Source organism: Schistocerca gregaria, chromosome 10 (genome assembly GCF_023897955.1).
Source record: "Schistocerca gregaria isolate iqSchGreg1 chromosome 10, iqSchGreg1.2, whole genome shotgun sequence".
In the NCBI taxonomy this organism is placed as follows: Eukaryota; Metazoa; Arthropoda; class Insecta; order Orthoptera; family Acrididae; genus Schistocerca; species Schistocerca gregaria.
The window spans coordinates 39589899-39605057 of record NC_064929.1 but is presented as its reverse complement, the minus strand read 5'-3'; the positions used below and the strand labels follow the sequence as shown (position 1 = coordinate 39605057).

At 49.1% G+C, this 15159-nt stretch overlaps 1 non-coding gene across 1 annotated transcript; it reads right to left on the bottom strand.

Annotated features, from left to right (window-relative positions):
• Nucleotides 1–2680: 2680 nt before the first annotated feature.
• Nucleotides 2681–2754, bottom strand: Trnas-aga (transfer RNA serine (anticodon AGA)). The gene has a single exon. It is a non-coding gene; the product is annotated as a tRNA-Ser (tRNA).
• Nucleotides 2755–15159: the final 12405 nt, after the last annotated feature.

Below are 15159 nucleotides of genomic sequence, written 5' to 3'. Positions count from 1 at the left end.
GCCGCGACCAACACTTACCATGCACTGACCACAAAAATGGAGGCGCCACGGCTTGAACCCTGGACCTTTCACATGCCAAGCGAACGTTCTACCAACTGATCTACGCCCCATGCACGAGCAAACTGCGCTATTCCCCATTCTTTGCGACTCAGATGCGCACGGACACGATGGTTGGTTGGTTTGTAGCGGTGAAGGGAGCAGAGTACAAAGGGGCGGACCCGTTCATATACACAAAACTTCCAAGTAGTTTCGATGCTCTGGTATTACAAATGCAAATTCCGTCTGTTTTTAACGTCTTAAATTGAAAGAGCCGTCACAAATTGCTCCGTTTTCACTCCTTGTCGACAATCATACAGCACCTGAGGTAACAAACACATCTGGAGCCCCATTGTGCACTCCATTATTCATGCCAACTCAGTGCCTCGCTCTTTACTACTGTGTACCAATCTTGTCGTACAACTGCAAAACACTGGGCCACAACAAGTTTCCGCGTCTCCATTGCACTGCGCATACTACGAAACGCTCCCCAAACTTGGCACTCACCCTCGCAGCCGACTTTTCCGACTTTCCACGACGCTCACGCTAGTGACAGCATTATTTATAGTTCGACGTCCCGCCAAAGCGAATGAGCACATTTCGCCTACGGCTTAGGCCGCCCTCCTAGTGTGGCTGCTCGGTGTCTGCAGGCAGCGAGGGTCTGCAAGCTTCCTGTGCTCGCACCTATGTCACCTGTGCTTGCTTGTCAGAGACAGACTATCGCAAAACATACAACTCACTCCATGAATTGATTGCTACGGCATCTGTTATCAGCAGTCACAACTAGCAACACCAGTAGCAGCTGCCTGCACGCAAAGAATAGGAATGTGCAGTGGGATTTACGTGAACTCAGCGCAAGGCAGATCTTTCCGACATAGGCTTGAGAATCTTACGGGAACACTTGTACTGTTTCTAAATTAAGTGTAGGCGTGGGAGGAGGGTGCTTCCTGCGCACTAATAACAGCACGCTTGTCAATTGTGGATGCTAATCATTCGCTTGTATCTTCCTAGACACATCTGCTGGTTGTGAATTATTCCACTTGCATGGCAAGGTGCGCATGTAGGTGTGTTAAAAATTCTGGAGGCACTGGGTATTGATCCCAGTACCTTTCGCATACTAAGACATCGCTCTACCACCTGAGCTACGCCCGCCCCCCCGAAGACTAATGGTGCTACATACAGCCATATAGACGACACAGACCCTTGCACTCCCATTATTCAGCAGACAAACACTACTCTCTATGTATCCGTTAGGGTGTCTTTCCGGTTTCGTGCATTCTGTATCGAATCGTAGTTGGCCACAATGAAAGTGGCACGTATAACGTCGAAAATAGAATTCGGACACCGCTCTGAGTAAGACCAACGTGTTGTCCACCCTCTAGACTTCAATGAGGTTAAGCCGCGATACCTAAGACAGATCTGCACTCGATGACACCTCGATAACACTTACATCTTGCTCTCCTTACATCAGTATACATCATATCAGTCTGTGACGCTGGCTTTGCAACATCTTGCGTGCCTTTAGGTTCGCCGCGACCAACACTTACCATGCACTGACCACAAAAATGGAGGCGCCACGGCTTGAACCCTGGACCTTTCACATGCCAAGCGAACGTTCTACCAACTGATCTACGCCCCATGCACGAGCAAACTGCGCTATTCCCCATTCTTTGCGACTCAGATGCGCACGGACACGATGGTTGGTTGGTTTGTAGCGGTGAAGGGAGCAGAGTACAAAGGGGCGGACCCGTTCATATACACAAAACTTCCAAGTAGTTTCGATGCTCTGGTATTACAAATGCAAATTCCGTCTGTTTTTAACGTCTTAAATTGAAAGAGCCGTCACAAATTGCTCCGTTTTCACTCCTTGTCGACAATCATACAGCACCTGAGGTAACAAACACATCTGGAGCCCCATTGTGCACTCCATTATTCATGCCAACTCAGTGCCTCGCTCTTTACTACTGTGTACCAATCTTGTCGTACAACTGCAAAACACTGGGCCACAACAAGTTTCCGCGTCTCCATTGCACTGCGCATACTACGAAACGCTCCCCAAACTTGGCACTCACCCTCGCAGCCGACTTTTCCGACTTTCCACGACGCTCACGCTAGTGACAGCATTATTTATAGTTCGACGTCCCGCCAAAGCGAATGAGCACATTTCGCCTACGGCTTAGGCCGCCCTCCTAGTGTGGCTGCTCGGTGTCTGCAGGCAGCGAGGGTCTGCAAGCTTCCTGTGCTCGCACCTATGTCACCTGTGCTTGCTTGTCAGAGACAGACTATCGCAAAACATACAACTCACTCCATGAATTGATTGCTACGGCATCTGTTATCAGCAGTCACAACTAGCAACACCAGTAGCAGCTGCCTGCACGCAAAGAATAGGAATGTGCAGTGGGATTTACGTGAACTCAGCGCAAGGCAGATCTTTCCGACATAGGCTTGAGAATCTTACGGGAACACTTGTACTGTTTCTAAATTAAGTGTAGGCGTGGGAGGAGGGTGCTTCCTGCGCACTAATAACAGCACGCTTGTCAATTGTGGATGCTAATCATTCGCTTGTATCTTCCTAGACACATCTGCTGGTTGTGAATTATTCCACTTGCATGGCAAGGTGCGCATGTAGGTGTATTAAAAATTCTGGAGGCACTGGGTATTGATCCCAGTACCTCTCGCATTCTAAGCGAGCGCTCTACCATCTGAGCTATGCCCGCCCCCCCGAAGGCTAATGGTGCTACATACAGCCATATAGACGACACAGACCCTTGCACTCCCATTATTCAGCAGACAAACACTACTCTCTATGTATCCGTTAGGGTGTCTTTCCGGTTTCGTGCATTCTGTATCGAATCGTAGTTGGCCACAATGAAAGTGGCACGTATAACGTCGAAAATAGAATTCGGACACCGCTCTGAGTAAGACCAACGTGTTGTCCACCCTCTAGACTTCAATGAGGTTAAGCCGCGATACCTAAGACAGATCTGCACTCGATGACACCTCGATAACACTTACATCTTGCTCTCCTTACATCAGTATACATCATATCAGTCTGTGACGCTGGCTTTGCAACATCTTGCGTGCCTTTAGGTTCGCCGCGACCAACACTTACCATGCACTGACCACAAAAATGGAGGCGCCACGGCTTGAACCCTGGACCTTTCACATGCCAAGCGAACGTTCTACCAACTGATCTACGCCCCATGCACGAGCAAACTGCGCTATTCCCCATTCTTTGCGACTCAGATGCGCACGGACACGATGGTTGGTTGGTTTGTAGCGGTGAAGGGAGCAGAGTACAAAGGGGCGGACCCGTTCATATACACAAAACTTCCAAGTAGTTTCGATGCTCTGGTATTACAAATGCAAATTCCGTCTGTTTTTAACGTCTTAAATTGAAAGAGCCGTCACAAATTGCTCCGTTTTCACTCCTTGTCGACAATCATACAGCACCTGAGGTAACAAACACATCTGGAGCCCCATTGTGCACTCCATTATTCATGCCAACTCAGTGCCTCGCTCTTTACTACTGTGTACCAATCTTGTCGTACAACTGCAAAACACTGGGCCACAACAAGTTTCCGCGTCTCCATTGCACTGCGCATACTACGAAACGCTCCCCAAACTTGGCACTCACCCTCGCAGCCGACTTTTCCGACTTTCCACGACGCTCACGCTAGTGACAGCATTATTTATAGTTCGACGTCCCGCCAAAGCGAATGAGCACATTTCGCCTACGGCTTAGGCCGCCCTCCTAGTGTGGCTGCTCGGTCTCTGCAGGCAGCGAGGGTCTGCAAGCTTCCTGTGCTCGCACCTATGTCACCTGTGCTTGCTTGTCAGAGACAGACTATCGCAAAACATACAACTCACTCCATGAATTGATTGCTACGGCATCTGTTATCAGCAGTCACAACTAGCAACACCAGTAGCAGCTGCCTGCACGCAAAGAATAGGAATGTGCAGTGGGATTTACGTGAACTCAGCGCAAGGCAGATCTTTCCGACATAGGCTTGAGAATCTTACGGGAACACTTGTACTGTTTCTAAATTAAGTGTAGGCGTGGGAGGAGGGTGCTTCCTGCGCACTAATAAGAGCACGCTTGTCAATTGTGGATGCTAATCATTCGCTTGTATCTTCCTAGACACATCTGCTGGTTGTGAATTATTCCACTTGCATGGCAAGGTGCGCATGTAGGTGTGTTAAAAATTCTGGAGGCACTGGGTATTGATCCCAGTACCTTTCGCATACTAAGACATCGCTCTACCACCTGAGGTACGCCCGCCCCCCCGAAGACTAATGGTGCTACATACAGCCATATAGACGACACAGACCCTTGCACTCCCATTATTCAGCAGACAAACACTACTCTGTATGTATCCGTTAGGGTGTCTTTCAGGTTTCGTGCATTCTGTATCGAATCGTAGTTGGCCACAATGAAAGTGGCACGTATAACGTCGAAAATAGAATTCGGACACCGCTCTGAGTAAGACCAACGTGTTGTCCACCCTCTAGACTTCAATGTGGTTAAGCCGCGATACCTAAGACAGAACTGCACTCGATGACACCTCGATAACAGCCGGTCCCCACACTTACATCTTGCTCTCCTTACGTCAGTATACATCATATCAGTCTGTGACGCTGGCTTTGCAACATCTTGCGTGCATTTAGGTTCGCCGCGACCAACACTTACCATGCACTGACCACAAAAAATGGAGGCGCCGCGGCTTGAACCCTGGACCTTTCACATGCCAAACGAACGCTCTACCAACTGAGCTACGCCCCATGCACGACCAAACTGCGCTATTCCCCATTCTTTGCGACTCAGATGCGCACGGACACGATGGTTGGTTGGTTTGTAGCGGTGAAGGGAGCAGAGTACAAAGGCGCGGACCCGTTCATATACACAAAAGTTCCAAGTAGTTTCGATGCTCTGGTATTACAAATGCAAATTCCGTCTGTTTTTAACGTCTTAAATTGAAAGAGCCGGCACAAATTGCTCCGTTTTCATTCCTTGACGACAATCATACAGCACCTGAGGTAACAAACACATCTCGAGCCCCATTGTGCACTCCATTATTCATGCCAACTCAGTGCCTCGCTCTTTACTACTGTGTACCAATCTTGTCGTCCAACTGCAAAACACTGGGCCACAACAAGTTTCCGCGTCTCCATTGCACTGCGCATACTACGAAACGCTCCCCAAACTTGGCACTCACCCTCGCAGCCGACTTTTCCGACTTTCCACGACGCTCACGCTAGTGACAGCATTATTTATAGTTCGACGTCGCGCCAAAGCGAATGAGCACATTTCGCCTACGGCTTAGGCCGCCCTCCTAGTGTGGCTGCTCGGTGTCTGCAGGCAGCGAGGGTCTGCAAGCTTCCTGTGTTCGCACCTATGTCACCTGTGCTTGCTTGTCAGAGACAGACTATCGCAAAACATACAACTCACTCCATGAATTGGTTGCTACGGCATCTGTTATCAGCAGTCACAACTAGCAACACCAGTAGCAGCTGACTGCACGCAAAGAATAGGAATGTGCTGTGGGATTTACGTGAACTCAGTGCAAGGCAGATCTTTCCGACATAGGCTTGAGAATCTTACGGGAACACTTGTACTGTTTCTAAATTAAGTGTAGGCGTGGGAGGAGGGTGCTTCCTGCGCACTAATAACAGCACGCTTGTCAATTGTGGATGCTAATCATTCGCTTGTATCTTCCTAGACACATCTGCTGGTTGTGAATTATTCCACTTGCATGGCAAGGTGCGCATGTAGGTGTGTTAAAATTCTGGAGACACTGGGTATTGATCCCAGTACCTCTCGCATACTAAGCGATCGCTCTACCATCTGAGCTACGCCCGCCCCCCCCGAAGACTAATGGTGCTACATACAGCCATATAGACGACACAGACCCTTGCACTCCCATTATTCAGCAGACAAACACTACTCTCTATGTATCCGTTAGGGTGTCTTTCAGGTTTCGTGCATTCTGTATCGAATCGTAGTTGGCCACAATGAAAGTGGCACGTATAACGTCGAAAATAGAATTCGGACACCGCTCTGAGTAAGACCAACGTGTTGTCCACCCTCTAGACTTCAATTAGGTTAAGCCGCGATACCTAAGACAGAACTGCACTCGATGACACCTCGATAACAGCCGGTCCCCACACTTACATCTTGCTCTCCTTACGTCAGTATACATCATATCAGTCTGTGACGCTGGCTTTGCAACATCTTGCGTGCATTTAGGTTCGCCGCGACCAACACTTACCATGCACTGACCACAAAAAATGGAGGCGCCGCGGCTTGAACCCTGGACCTTTCACATGCCAAGCAAACGCTCTACCAACTGAGCTACGCCCCATGCAAGACCAAACTGCGCTATTCCCCATTCTTTGCGACTCAGATGCGCACGGACACGATGGTTGGTTGGTTTGTAGCGGTGAAGGGAGCAGAGTACAAAGGCGCGGACCCGTTCATATACACAAAAGTTCCAAGTAGTTTCGATGCTCTGGTATTACAAATGCAAATTCCGTCTGTTTTTAACGTCTTAAATTGAAAGAGCCGTCACAAATTGCTCCGTTTTCATTCCTTGACGACAATCATACAGCACCTGGGGTAACAAACACATCTCGAGCCCCATTGTGCACTCCATTATTCATGCCAACTCAGTGCCTCGCTCTTTACTACTGTGTACCAATCTTGTCGTCCAACTGCAAAACACTGGGCCACAACAAGTTTCCGCGTCTCCATTGCACTGCGCATACTACGAAACGCTCCCCAAACTTGGCACTCACCCTCGCAGCCGACTTTTCCGACTTTCCACGACGCTCACGCTAGTGACAGCATTATTTATAGTTCGACGTCGCGCCAAAGCGAATGAGCACATTTCGCCTACGGCTTAGGCCGCCCTCCTAGTGTGGCTGCTCGGTGTCTGCAGGCAGCGAGGGTCTGCAAGCTTCCTGTGTTCGCACCTATGTCACCTGTGCTTGCTTGTCAGAGACAGACTATCGCAAAACATACAACTCACTCCATGAATTGGTTGCTACGGCATCTGTTATCAACAGTCACAACTAGCAACACCAGTAGCAGCTGACTGCACGCAAAGAATAGGAATGCGCAGTGGGATTTACGTGAACTCAGTGCAAGGCAGATCTTTCCGACATAGGCTTGAGAATCTTACGGGAACACTTGTACTGTTTCTAAATTAAGTGTAGGCGTGGGACGAGGGTGCTTCCTGCGCACTAATAACAGCACGCTTGTCAATTGTGGATGCTAATCATTCGCTTGTATCTTCCTAGACACATCTGGTGGTTGTGAATTATTCCACTTGCATGGCAAGGTGCGCATGTAGGTGTGTTAAAAATTCTGGAGGCACTGGGTATTGATCCCAGTACCTCTCGCATACTAAGCGAGCGCCCTACCATCTGAGCTACGCCCGCCCCCCCAAAGACTAATGGTGCTACATACAGCCATATAGACGACACAGACCCTTGCACTTCCATTATTCAGCAGACAAACACTACTCTCTATGTATTCGTTAGGGTGTCTTTCAGGTTTCGTGCATTCTGTATCGAATCGTAGTTGGCCACAATGAAAGTGGCACGTATAACGTCGAAAATAGAATTCGGACACCGCTCTGAGTAAGATCAACGTGATGTCCACCCTCTAGAATTCAATGAGGTTAAGCCGCGATACGTAAGACAGATCTGCACTCGATGACACCTCGATAACAGCCGGTCCCCACACTTACATCTTGCTCTCCTTACGTCAGTATACATCATATCAGTCTGTTACGCTGGCTTTGCAACATCTTGCGTGCCTTTAGGTTCGCCGCGACCAACACTTACCATGCACTGACCACAAAAAATGGAGGCGCCGCGGCTTGAACCCTAGACCTTTCACATGCGAAGCGAACGCTCTACCAACTGAGCTACGCCCCAGGCACGAGCAAACTGCGCTATTCCCCATTCTTTGCGACTCAGATGCGCACGGACACGATGGTTGGTTGGTTTGTAGCGGTGAAGGGAGCAGAGTAAAAGGCGCGGACCCGTTCATATACACAAAAGTTCCAAGTAGTTTCGATGCTCTGGTATTACAAATGCAAATTCCGTCTGTTTTTAACGTCTTAAATTGAAAGAGCCGTCACGAATTGCTCCGTTTTCATTCCTTGACGACAATCATACAGCACCTGAGGTAACAAACACATCTCGAGCCCCATTGTGCACTCCATTATTCATGCCAACTCAGTGCCTCGCTCTTTACTACTGTGTACCAATCTTGTCGTCCAACTGCAAAACACTGGGCCACAACAAGGTTCCGCGTCTCCATTGCACTAAGCATACTACGAAACGCTCCCCAAACTTGGCACTCACCCTCGCAGCCGACTTCTCCGACTTTCCACGACGCTCACGCAACGCTCACGCTAGTGACAGCATTATTTATAGTTCGACGTCGCGCCAAAGCGAATGAGCACATTTCGCCTACGGCTTAGGCCGCCCTCCTAGTGTGGCTGCTCGGTGTCTGCAGGCAGCGAGGGTCTGCAAGCTTCCTGTGTTCGCACCTATGTCACCTGTGCTTGCTTGTCAGAGAAAGACTATCGCAAAACATACAACTCACTCCATGAATTGATTGCTACGGCATCTGTTATCAGCAGTCACAACTAGCAACACCAGTAGCAGCTGACTGCACGCAAAGAATAGGAATGTGCAGTGGGATTTACGTGAACTCAGCGCAAGGCAGATCTTTCCGACATAGGCTTGAGAATCTTACAGGAACACTTGTACTGTTTCTAAATTAAGTGTAGGCGTGGGAGGAGGGTGCTTCCTGCGCACTAATAACAGCACGCTTGTCAATTGTGGATGCTAATCATTCGCTTGTATCTTCCTAGACACATCTGCTGGTTGTGAAATATTCCACTTGCATGGCAAGGTGCGCATGTAGGTGTGTTAAAGATTCTGGAGGCACTGGGTATTGATCCCAGTACCTCTCGCATACTAAGCGAGCGCTCTACCATCTGAGCTACGCCCGCCTCCCCGAACACTAATGGTGCTACATACAGCCATATAGACGACACAGACCCTTGCACTCCCATTATTCAGCAGACAAACACTACTCTCTATGTATCCGTTAGGGTGTCTTTCAGGTTTCGTGCATTCTGTATCGAATCGTAGTTGGCCACAATGAAAGTGGCACGTATAACGTCGAAAATAGAATTCGGACACCGCTCTGAGTAAGACCAACGTGTTGTCCACCCTCTAGAATTCAATGAGGTTAAGCCGCGATACCTAAGACAGATCTGCACTCGATGACACCTCGATAACAGCCGGTCCCCACACTTACATCTTGCTCTCCTTACGTCAGTATACATCATATCAGTCTGTTACGCTGGCTTTGCAACATCTTGCGTGCCTTTAGGTTCGCCGCGACCAACACTTACCATGCACTGACCACAAAAAATGGAGGCGCCGCGGCTTGAACCCTGGACCTTTCACATGCCAAGCGAACGCTCTACCAACTGAGCTACGCCCCAGGCACGAGCAAACTGCGCTATTCCCCATTCTTTGCGACTCAGATGCGCACGGACACGATGGTTGTTGGTTTGTAGCGGTGAAGGGAGCAGAGTACAAAGGCGCGGACCCGTTCATATACACAAAAGTTCCAAGTAGTTTCGATGCTCTGGTATTACAAATGCAAATTTGGCACTCGCCCTCGCAGCCGACTTTTCCGACTTTCCACGACGCTCACGCTAGTGACAGCATTATTTATAGTTCGACGTCGCGCCAAAGCGAATGAGCACATTTCGCCTACGGCTTAGGCCGCCCTCCTAGTGTGGCTGCTCGGTGTCTGCAGGCAGCGAGGGTCTGCAAGCTTCCTGTGTTCGCACCTATGTCACCTGTGCTTGCTTGTCAGAGACAGACTATCGCAAAACATACAACTCACTCCATGAATTGATTGCTACGGCATCTGTTATCAGCAGTCACAACTAGCAACACCAGTAGCAGCTGACTGCACGCAAAGAATAGGAATGTGCAGTGGGATTTACGTGAACCCAGCGCAAGGCAGATCTTTCCGACATAGGCTTGAGAATCTTACGGGATCACTTGTACTGTTTCTAAATTAAGTGTAGGCGTGGGAGGAGGGTGCTTCCTGCGCACTAATAACAGCACGCTTGTCAATTGTGGATGCTAATCATTCGCTTGTATCTTCCTAGACACATCTGCTGGTTGTGAATTATTCCACTTGCATGGCAAGGTGCGCATGTAGGTGTGTTAAAAATTCTGGAGGCACTGGGTATTGGTCACAGTACCTCTCGCATACTAAGCGAGCGCTCTACCATCTGAGCTACGCCCGCCTCCCCGAAGACAAATGGTGCTACATACAGCCATATAGACGACACAGTCCCTTGCACTCCCATTATTCAGCAGACAAACACTACTCTCTATGTATCCGTTAGGGTGTCTTTCAGGTTTCGTGCATTCTGTATCGACTCGTAGTTGGCCACAATGAAAGTGGCACGTATAACGTCGAAAATAGAATTCGGACACCGCTCTGAGTAAGACCAACGTGTTGTCCACCCTCTAGACTTCAATGAGGTTAAGCCGCGATACCTAAGACAGATCTGCACTCGATGACACCTCGATAACAGCCGGTCCCCACACTTACATCTTGCTCTCCTTACGTCAGTATACATCATATCAGTCTGTGACGCTGGCTTTGCAACATCTTGCGTGCCTTTAGGTTCGCCGCGACCAACACTTACCATGCACTGACCACAAAAAATGGAGGCGCCGCGGCTTGAACCCTGGACCTTTCACATGCCAAGCGAACGCTCTACCAACTGAGCTACGCCCCATGCACGAGCAAACTGCGCTATTCCCCATTCTTTGCGACTCAGATGCGCACGGACACGATGGTTATTGGTTTGTAGCGGTGAAGGGAGCAGAGTACAAAGGCGCGGACCCGTTAATATACACAAAAGTTCCAAGTAGTTTCGATGCTCTGGTATTACAAATGCAAATTCCGTCTGTTTTTAACGTCTTAAATTGAAAGAGCCGTCACAAATTGCTCCATTTTCACTCCTTGTCGACAATCATACAGCACCTGAGGTAACAAACACATCTCGAGCCCCATTGTGCACTCCATTATTCATGCCGACTCAGTGCATCGCTCTTTACTACTGTGTACCCATCTTGTCGTCCAACTGCAAAACACTGGGCCACAACAAGTTTCCGCGTCTCCATTGCACTGCGCATACTACGAATCGCTCCCCAAACTTGGCACTCACCCTCGCAGCCGACTTCTCCGACTTTCCACGACGCTCACGCTAGTGACAGCATTATTTATAGTTCGACGTCGCGCCAAAGCGAATGAGCACATTTCGCCTACGGCTTAGGCCGCCCTCCTAGTGTTGCTGCTCGGTGTCTGCAGGCAGCGAGGGTCTGCAAGCTTCCTGTGTTCGCACCTATGTCACCTGTGCTTGCTTGTCAGAGACAGACTATCGCAAAACATACAACTCACTCCATGAATTGATTGCTACGGCATCTGTTATCAGCAGTCACAACTAGCAACACCAGTAGCAGCTGCCTGCACGCAAAGAATAGGAATGTGCAGTGGGATTTACGTGAACTCAGCGCAAGGCAGATCTTTCCGACATAGGCTTGAGAATCTTACGGGAACACTTGTACTGTTTCTAAATTAAGTGTAGGCGTGGGAGGAGGGTGCTTCCTGCGCACTAATAACAGCACGCTTGTCAATTGTGGATGCTAATCATTCGCTTGTATCTTCCTAGACACATCTGCTGGTTGTGAATTATTCCACTTGCATGGCAAGGTGCGCATGTAGGTGTGTTAAAAATTCTGGAATCACTGGATATTGGTCCCAGTACCTCTCGCATACTAAGCGAGCGCTCTACCATCTGAGCTACTCCCGCCCACCCGAAGACAAATGGTCCTACATACAGCCATATAGACGACACAGTCCCTTGCACTCCCATTATTCAGCAGACAAACACTACTCTCTATGTATCCGTTAGGGTGTCTTTCAGGTTTCGTGCATTCTGTATCGAATCGTAGTTGGCCACAATGAAAGTGGCACGTATAACGTCGAGTATAGAATTCGGACACCGCTCTGAGTAAGACCAACGTGTTGTCCACCCTCTAGACTTCAATGAGGTTAAGCCGCGATACCTAAGACAGATCTGCACTCGATGACACCTCGATAACAGCCGGTTCCCACACTTACATCTTGCTCTCCTTACGTCAGTATACATCATATCAGTCTGTGACGCTGGCTTTGCAACATCTTGCGTGCCTTTAGGTTCGCCGCGACCAACACTTACCATGCACTGACCACAAAAAATGGAGGCGCCGCGGCTTGAACCCTGCACCTTTCACACGCCAAGCGAACGCACTACCAACTGAGCTACGCCCCATGCACGAGCAAACTGCGCTATTCCCCATTCTTTGCGACTCAGATGCGCACGGACACGATGGTTGTTGGTTTGTAGCGGAGAAGGGAGCAGAGTACAAAGGCGCGGACCCGTTCATATACACAAAAGTTCCAAGTAGTTTCGATGCTCTAGTATTACAAATGCAAATTCCGTCTGTTTTTAACGTCTTAAATTGAAAGAGCCGTCACAAATTGCTCCGTTTTCCCTCCTTGTCGACAATCATACAGCACCTGAGGTAACAAACACATCTCGAGTCCCATTGTGCACTCCATTATTCATGCCAACTCAGTGCATCGCTCTTTACTACTGTGTACCAATCTTGTCGTCCAACTGCAAATCACTGGGCCACAACAAGTTTCCGCGTCTCCATTGCACTGCGCATACTACGAATCGCCCCCCAAACTTGGCACTCACCCTCGCAGCCGACTTTACCGACTTTCCACGACGCTCACGCTAGTGACAGCATTATTTATAGTTCGACGTCCCGCCAAAGCGAATGAGCACATTTCGCCTACGGCTTAGGCCGCCCTCCTAGTGTGGCTGCTCGGTGTCTGCAGGCAGCGAGGGTCTGCAAGCTTCCTGTGTTCGCACCTATGTCACCTGTGCTTGCTTGTCAGAGACAGACTATCGCAAAACATACAACTCACTCCATGAATTGATTGCTACGGCATCTGTTATCAGCAGTCACAACTAGCAACACCAGTAGCAGCTGACTGCACTCAAAGAATAGGAATGTGCAGTGGGATTTACGTGAACTCAGCGCAAGGCAGATCTTTCCGACATAGGCTTGAGAATCTTACGGGAACACTTGTACTGTTTCTAAATTAAGTGTAGGCGTGGGAGGAGGGTGCTTCCTGCGCACTAATAACAGCACGCTTGTCAATTGTGGATGCTAATCATTCGCTTGTATCTTCCTAGACACATCTGCTGGTTGTGAATTATTCCACTTGCATGGCAAGGTGCGCATGTAGGTGTATTAAAAATTCTGGTGGCACTGGGTATTGATCCCAGTACCTCTCGCATACTAAGCGAGCGCTCTACCATCTGAGCTATGCCCGCCCCCCCGAAGACTAATGGTGCTACATACAGCCATATAGACGACACAGACCCTTGCACTCCCATTATTCAGCAGACAAACACTACTCTCTATGTATCCGTTAGGGTGTCTTTCCGGTTTCGTGCATTCTGTATCGAATCGTAGTTGGCCACAATGAAAGTGGCACGTATACCGTCGAAAATAGAATTCGGACACCGCTCTGAGTAAGACCAACGTGTTGTCCACCCTCTAGACTTCAATGAGGTTAAGCCGCGATACCTAAGACAGATCTGCACTCGATGACACCTCGATAACACTTACATCTTGCTCTCCTTACATCAGTATACATCATATCAGTCTGTGACGCTGGCTTTGCAACATCTTGCGTGCCTTTAGGTTCGCCGCGACCAACACTTACCATGCACTGACCACAAAAATGGAGGCGCCACGGCTTGAACCCTGGACCTGTCACATGCCAAGCGAACGTTCTACCAACTGATCTACGCCCCATGCACGAGCAAACTGCGCTATTCCCCATTCTTTGCGACTCAGATGCGCACGGACACGATGGTTGGTTGGTTTGTAGCGGTGAAGGGAGCAGAGTACAAAGGCGCGGACCCGTTAATATACACAAAACTTCCAAGTAGTTTCGATGCTCTGGTATTACAAATGCAAATTCCGTCTGTTTTTAACGTCTTAAATTGAAAGAGCCGTCACAAATTGCTCCGTTTTCACTCCTTGTCGACAATCATACAGCACCTGAGGTAACAAACACATCTGGAGCCCCATTGTGCACTCCATTATTCATGCCAACTCAGTGCCTCGATCTTTACTACTGTGTACCAATCTTGTCGTACAACTGCAAAACACTGGGCCACAACAAGTTTCCGCGTCTCCATTGCACTGCGCATACTACGAAACGCTCCCCAAACTTGGCACTCACCCTCGCAGCCGACTTTTCCGACTTTCCACGACGCTCACGCTAGTGACAGCATTATTTATAGTTCGACGTCCCGCCAAAGCGAATGAGCACATTTCGCCTACGGCTTAGGCCGCCCTCCTAGTGTGGCTGCTCGGTCTCTGCAGGCAGCGAGGGTCTGCAAGCTTCCTGTGTTCGCACCTATGTCACCTGTGCTTGCTTGTCAGAGACAGACTATCGCAAAACATACAACTCACTCCATGAATTGATTGCTACGGCATCTGTTATCAGCAGTCACAACTAGCAACACCAGTAGCAGCTGACTACACGCTAAGAATAGGAATGTGCAGTGGGATTTACGTGAACTCAGCGCAAGGCAGATCTTTCCGACATAGGCTTGAGAATCTTACGGGAACACTTGTAGTGTTTCTAAATTAAGTGTAGGCGTGGGAGGAGGGTGCTTCCTGCGCACTAATAACAGCACGCTTGTCAATTGTGGATGCTAATCATTCGCTTGTATCTTCCTAGACACATCTGCTGGTTGTGAATTATTCCACTTGCATGGCAAGGTGCGCATGTAGGTGTATTAAAAATTCTGGAGGCACTGGGTATTGATCCCAGTACCTCTCGCATACTAAGCGAGCACTCTACCATCTGAGCTATGCCCGCCCCCCCGAAGACTAATGGTGCTACATACAGCCATATAGACGACACAGACC